This window comes from Nicotiana tabacum, chromosome 2 (genome assembly GCF_000715075.1).
Source record: "Nicotiana tabacum cultivar K326 chromosome 2, ASM71507v2, whole genome shotgun sequence".
NCBI lineage: Eukaryota > Viridiplantae > Streptophyta > Magnoliopsida > Solanales > Solanaceae > Nicotiana > Nicotiana tabacum.
Genome location: NC_134081.1, coordinates 81,339,962 through 81,347,707, shown reverse-complemented (window position 1 = coordinate 81,347,707; position 7,746 = coordinate 81,339,962).

Sequence of the window (7,746 nt, the reverse complement as noted above, 5' to 3'; positions counted from 1 at the left end):
GTAAGCCTAATATTACGAAAAATGTAAAGAAAACACAATATTTTAAAGATAAACGACATATTGTGAATAACCAAAAGTAGTACCACTCGGCATATACAAAATACTTTTCCAAGACCCGGAATATCACTAAGTCATAAGCTTCTATAATCTATGTAGCTTTATACAAAAATCTGAAGATAATAAAGAAAGTCTCTAGGCGAGGGAGTAGAAGGGGACTCCGAGGATCTGTGGACCCAAGCAGAAGTACCTTGAAGTCTCCTAGAATCAGCAGCACGCACTAACCCCGAGGCTGATAGCTCGCACCTGGATCTGCACACGAAAACATGTGCAGGAAAGGGCATGAGTACACCACAATGGTACCCAGTAAGTGCCAAGCCTAACCTTGGTCGAGTAGTGACGAGGTCAGGTCAAGGCCCTGCCGGAGTAAATATAATAAATTAAACAGTAAAAGATATAAGTAAGTTTTACTATAAACAGTTAAAGAAAATTCTTGAAAATTTAACAGTCAAGGGAACCCTCGGCTCAGAACAAGGTAAACACAATGTGAAATCTCCCGGGATACCGTCCCATAGTTCCAAATGATTATGCAGTACAGGGAATCTTTCGGAATACGTCCGTAGTCCCAAAGTAAATATGCAGTGCTGGGGGATCTCTCGGAATACGCCCGTAGTCCCAAAATAAATATGCAAGACATGGGGGATCTCCCAGAATACGTCTGTAGTCCCAATTTTAATATGCAAGACAGGGGGATCTCCCAGAATACGTCCGTAGTCCCAATTTAAATATGCAATGCAAGATAAAATGACAGGTATGGCATCGAATTATACAGTTTATACTAATCACAGATAAGGAAAATAGCGATTTAACTAAGCATGGCGCACAGAATGTCAAATAGGCAGTTAAAACACGTAAGCATGCTTTTCTAGTCTAAGGTAAACAATTAAACATATTAGTGCAATTTAATAAGAGAAATAATTTATGATTTAAAAAGGATAAACGGGATTTTTGCAATAATAGCTCGTGTACGTACTCGTCACCTCACGTACACGGCGCCCACACATCAAATAATATCAAATATCCTAAGGGGGAAAGTCCCCAACACAAGGTTAGACAATCCACTTACCTCGAACCAAGCTAAATCAATCGGTAAGAATGCCTTTACCACAAATATCCGGCTCTCAATGGACCAAATCTAGCCAAAAGCAATTACATATCATGATTACAATCATAATAGACTCATCTAATTAATTAAATCAATACTCTAGCAAAATTTCCGAAATTCGTCCTAAAAAGTCGACATGGGCCCACGTCTCGGAATAGGGTAAAAGTCACAAAATCCAAAAGCCTATTCACTCACGAGTCTAACCTTATCAAATTTACTAAAATCCGACACCAAATGGTCCTCCAAATCCACAATTCAAACTCCCAAATCCCTAGTCTCCTACTTTCAATTTCCACCTTAAATACACACTAACTAGGTGTGAAAATACATGGAGAAGCAAGATTATTGATCAAAAATAAGCACAAGGGACTTACCTCAAGAAATCTGTCGAAGATGCTCTCAAAATTTGCCCTAAACCGAGTTGCAAAGTCCAAAAATGACAAAACATCGCGAAGCCCTTCGGTTTTAACTACTGCCCAGGTATTTCCGCACCTGCAGATCCTAGGCTCGCACCTGCGGGTGCGCTTGTGCGGAAAAATGTGTGCATCTATGAAAATCAATTACCCCCTCTGCCTTCGCACCTGCGATGAAAAGGCCGCACCTGCGCTTGCGTGTCTGCGAAAATCCCTTCCGCTTTTGCGGACCTTGCGCACCTGCGGTGACCCTAACGTATCTGCGGGCATCGCAGATGCAGAATTCACCTCGCACTTGCGACCCCTAGCGCTCGTCCATTTTTTCCGCTTCTGTGCTTGCCTCTCCGCACGTGCGATCACGCACCTGCGGTCTCTCCACCGCAGGTGCGAAAATGATAGATGCCTGAAGACTTCAGCAGCAACTCAAATCGTGCTTTTGATCCGTTAAGCACTCGAAACTTACCCGAGGCCCCCGGGACCTCTACCAAACATACCAACCAATCCTAAAACACCATACGAACTTAGTCGAGCCTTCAAACCAAATCGTACAACACCAAATACATGAATTAAGCATGGATTCAAGCCTAATAACTTAGAATTTTCCAAATTCTACAAATGACGTCGAACCACGTCAAATCTAGTCCGAATGACCTCATATTTTACACACAGTTGACAAATAACACTACGAACCTACAACCACATTTGGAAATCCATTCCGAGCTTGATATAAAAAATTCCGCTATCAGCCGAAATCGCCAAAAATCTAACTTTCGCCAATTCAAGCCTTAACCTACTACAGACCTCCAAAACATATTCCGGACGCGCTCCTAAGCTCAAAATCACTCAATGAAGCTAACGGAGTCAACAAAATTCCATTCCGGATCCGTCTTCACACAGTTCTGACTACGGTCCAATTTCTAAGGTTTAAACTCACAACTAGGGACTAAGTGTCCCAAAACTCCCTGAATTCCATAACCAATCACTCTAGAAAATCCCAAAAGCAGAAACAAATATGGGGAAAGCAGATTTTAGGGGATCGGGACTCTAATTCTCAAAACGACCGGTGGGGTCGTTACACTAAGAAAGAATGAAGTACCTTCATGAAAAATACATCCGAAATAGGGAATTCAAGGTGGGCGATCTTGTTTTATTGTTCAACTCAGGATTGAAGATATTTCTTGAAAAGCTTAAATCCAAATAGAGTGGTCCTTTGAAATTGTGGGTGTGACACCTTATGGTGCATTGGACTTGAAGAACAAAAATAATGAGGTATTCTGAGTCAATGGTCACCGGGTGAAGCATTATTTGGGACAAGCTGATGATGGCCATGTGGTGGCAGTGATTCATTTGAAGTGATGGTAGTTTGTGTCTGTAACGTTAAATCAGGCGCTTCTTGGGAGACAACCCATGTTTCTTTTTCATTTTTTCTTGTTTTTTAAGATAGGTTTTATTTTGTGCTAACTGGATTTGAAGTGTGTTGCAATAATGTGTATGTTTTACAGGAACCGAGTTCATAAAAATTGGCTAAGTATGAAAAACAATACGGACCGCACAATTCTTGATGCTGCGGCAGAAGGAAAATCCAGTCGCACAACTTGATATGAAAAATTGCAAACTCTCTGAAGTTTGTTTGTTAGAGAAACGGCCAAAGTGCAGCCACACCGTGAATTTTATGGTCCGCACCAAAATCTACAGCCGCACACCTAAATATGCGGACTGCAAATCATCATGAAGCAATGGAACATCAGGTAATAGAGTGCGGACCGCAGAAGGAATTCTGCGACCGCACTTGTCTCTTGAACCCGTAGCAAAACCCGCATAGTATAAATAGTAGCCCTAATGCTACTATTGAAATTTTCCAATCTCTGAGCAATCAAAACAAAGGGCTAAATGATTGCACACAACTGATTCAATCATCTACCATCTAATTAAGCATATGTGATCATTCCTTAGCATCACTTCATCACTGGTATGTGCAAATCATTTTTAGGATTTTTCAATTTTCTAAGCTAGTTTAGAATTTGTTAGTTATTTTAGACCAATTGTCAGTTTCATATCCATGTGGGGTGTAATTTGTGTTGGGTAAACTCATACTTATTATTTGGGGAATGGGTATCTTGTTTATCATGTTTAATTACTACTACCATGTCCAATTTGTGCATAAAATCGAAAATCTATAGGACTCTGCCCGATTGAATTTTGAAATATGCGGTCCGTAAAAGTGTAGCATAGGGCATTTGGTTAGGCAAGATTGTGCGGACCGCACGCGAAATTGAGCGGTCCACAGAAATTCAATTGCGGCCACAGAAAAGTGTGTGTGGCCGCATATCAGGGCATTCTCTGTCTTCAGAGAGTTGCCATTTTGTTTCTTTGCTGCGGCCGCACTTTAAAATTGTGCGGTCCGCACAACCAGACCTGCAGCCGCACTTCCATACCATGCAACCTGTTTTGTTCTGTGAACTTATGATTATCTGCCCTTGAATTAGAGCTGACTCCTACTGCTATTTGAAAGACTTGGAGAAGTACAACCCAGCAGTGCTGAGACGGTTCAGATAGAGAAAGGGGTGGATTTGGTTCACCCAGAGTGTGACAGATGCCAAGGAATACCTGGTCCGGGAATTTTACGCCAATGTGGCATATATAAAAAAAGGGACCAAGGTAACAAAAGTGAGAAACTTGAAGGTGAGATTTGACCAAAGAGCCCTGAATTCTTACTTGGGGTTTGACGATGTGGAGCCTGTGCATTACCTGGAAACGTTTGCAATGGGAGATGTAGCTCGCCCGTGGCTAGCTGAGATTCTTGCACCTCTGGGGCCGCCTCCAGTTTGGATTACATCAGGGGTTCCTATTCAGTGGAACACCCTAAAGTTTGAGGCAAAGGGATGGAAGACATTTGTATGTAGCAGACTAGATCCATTCCAAAATGAAACAAATCTTCTGATTCCGAGGGTAGTGCTAGTCGCTTCTATCATGGCCGGGTATCCAATAAATGTGGGTTCCGTGATGTCGGCAAACATATTTGTGGTCGCTAGGCAACGTGACACCTCATACTCGTATCACAACACCATCACTGAGTACCTTATAGATGCGGGGGTGGAACCAAGGTATTTTGACACTAAGGTGCTGGCAAAGAAGCCTTTCTCATGGTATTCTTTGATGGATGGTAGAAACTCAAAGAAAAAGGGTCAGCCCTCTACTACTGCAGGCCAGTTTGATGAGCCAGCCGGGGTAGCTGTTGATACAGTTGACATGCCATCTACTTCAGCAGATCCTTCTGATAGTGCAGCAGCTATGCCTCCTCCTCCTTCTTCAGGCCCTTCAGCATCAGTGCCATCCACATCTGTTTTAAAGCCGGTGCCCATGCCTACTCTTCCACTATCTGCACTACGAGTCTCCCAGACACTGGCGAGCCTCAACAACTAGATGCAGACAACCACAAGAATGCTGACTAACATATCCAATGCTATTGTAGCACAGTCATCCACCCCGGCACCCCAGATTCCTCTGATAGTCGAGGACATATTGAAGATCTTGGAAAACCAAACCGCCATCATGAACACCTTAGTAGCACATGGAGCAGTGATTGAGGAGCTGGGGAAGCAGGTAAAGAAAATGAGTAAATACCAGGCGTCCAAGAAATCCGTTGACAAGTTGAGGGGAGAGGTGACCAAGATAGCAGGAGCTGGTGATATTCCATTCAATTTGCTCATAGGGTCTGACCCACCAGCACCCGCAGCTCCACCAGCACCATCTGTTCCAGTGGCACCAGCTGGCCAGTCTGAGGAGCCAGACTTGGCTGCCGACACTGTTGAGGTAGTGTGCCAGATATTCACCAACCCAATTACTCCCAAAGACGATGATGATGAGATTAAGTTAGAGAAGACTGATGGCGGTGATGCTGCTATGGACACAGAGATGTCCAAGGCCACATAAGGAGTCTTTTTACACTCTTACCCTTCTTTATTCTTATTTTGAAGAGTTGAAGGGATTTCAAAGAATAGTAATGATGCAAATCATGGAGAAAACAAAGAAGTAGAAAATAAATATCATGACCAAGAAATAGTGATGCTAAGTCTCTCTAATCCCCCTAAGAAAATGCCTCAAAAAGTTGGCAATGCATGAGCCGATAAGAAAAGTATGCAGTGCTTAAGTAAAGATGAACTCGTTCTATCATAGTATATCCAACCTTAGTATAAAAGCCTTCATTGCATTACGAAAAAGCCTTACGTGATTTCAAGCCGAGTGAGCTTATATTAGTGGTGATTTATATGATGGGCAAGCCTATGGTACTTAAAGTCGTACTTGTGACATTCTTTTGAGAGACATGAGCGAACCTTTCACAAATCTTTGTATTAAGTGCTACATTCGTAAGTGAGGTATGCAAACAGAGAGTAGGGGGAGTTTGGATTCCACAATGACCTACATAAAATAGCGAGCTTCCTTGATGAATTAAGCCAACTCTTGAGGCTCAAATGTCACATTAGAACTATTTATGCTTAAAAGTTCAACCCATTGCCTTGTTAATAATTCATAAGTATTGTGGGTAATTGTTGGTCGCAATTGATGTGATTTATGCATTGTTGATTAGCTGGAATAGATCTCAACTTGTGGAGGTAGGAATTACCTTATTTGTTTGAGGACAAGCAAAAGCTTAAGTTTGGGGGACTTGATAAGTGGGGATTTTGACTACTTATTATCACCTTTTTGCTTTCGTTTTAGTCCAAAAATGTCTAATTGTGTCCCCAAAAACTGATGAAATATGCTTAATTTCAGGAATAATAGAAAATGAGCCCCAAAGATGAAATCCAACTCAAGAAGGAATGATCTGAACTCAAGGAAGAAAACAGGCACAGAAGCTCAAAAGTGCGGACCGCAGATTGTGAAGCAAATCCCATCAGAGACAAGTGCAAAGTGCGGTCCGCACATGAAATGTGCGGCCGCAGAACTTGGGCAAGAGAAAAAGTTCAAAGAACCTGCATTCAAGTTCAACAGAAGTGTGGACCGTACAATTATTGTGCGGCCGTAGAAGATCAGCTACGCGGCAGCAGTCATATTTGTTCGGTCCGCAGAAGAGCAATGTGTGGCCGCACTATGAAATGTGCGGACCGTAGAAAGAGTGAAGTGTGGCCACAGGTTTACATTCCTGCCAGGCTGAAGAGAAGTGCGGACCGTACATGGAATTGTGCAGCCACAGAACCTCCAAAAGGGTATTTTTGTCCGAAAATTCTAGCACTGTATAAATAGAAGAGATTCAGTTTTTAGGTCAACTTTTGACATCAGCAGGCACTATAGACGTTTTACTTTGCTCCTTTTAGTAGTTTTTGCTATTTTTGAGCTTTTTGAATATTACTTTTATCATCTTATTTAGTATTATGGGTTTAATTATCACTTCTTATTCTTTTTCTTCTAATTTAAGCATGAGTAGCTAGATTTTTACTAGGGTTGTGACCCAACCCTAGTGTATAAACTTAATGGGTGTTTGATTTATTGCTTGTTTATGGTTGGGTGTTGATTATCTAGCCTTGTTCTTGCTTTTATTTGAAGAATTAATGGTCGCAAACATTATTTCATGCCTATTTGACTTGGTCTCTACTTGAGAAAGAGAGACCTTTTCTAGGAAAACTTGGCTAGCAAGAAATTGGGTCAATCGAGAGATTGATAAGCCCGATTAAAGGGTTGAACCTAGAGCTAGTAAAACCCGACTTGAGCTTATTACCAACGGCTTTGTTCAATACCCGTTTGGACTTGAGAAAAACAAATTGGACAAAATCACTCTCTGACCGAAAGGTACTGAGTGGGTACTTGAGTGTTGATAGCTATAATACATCCCGACCAATAAAACAAGCTTTAAGGTTTACAGCCCATTAAGCGAACACCTAGGTAAAGGTCATAGCCCTATGCCTTTTTATCTTTTGAAAAAAAACCAGAAACAATTTCCTAGTTTCGTTCTTAAAATTGCAATAGTAGTTTAAGTTAGATTTGCAAACAAAACCCAATATTCTGGAAGTGCAAATCAAGATATACAATTTTACGCACTAAGATATATACTACTAGCACCCATTCGCATAGCTACTAGTGGAATTCGACCCCGACTTTGTTAGGTATTATTATTGCATCGACCGTTTTTATATATTCAAATAGAGGAGTGAAATTGGACGAGATCAAGAGGTA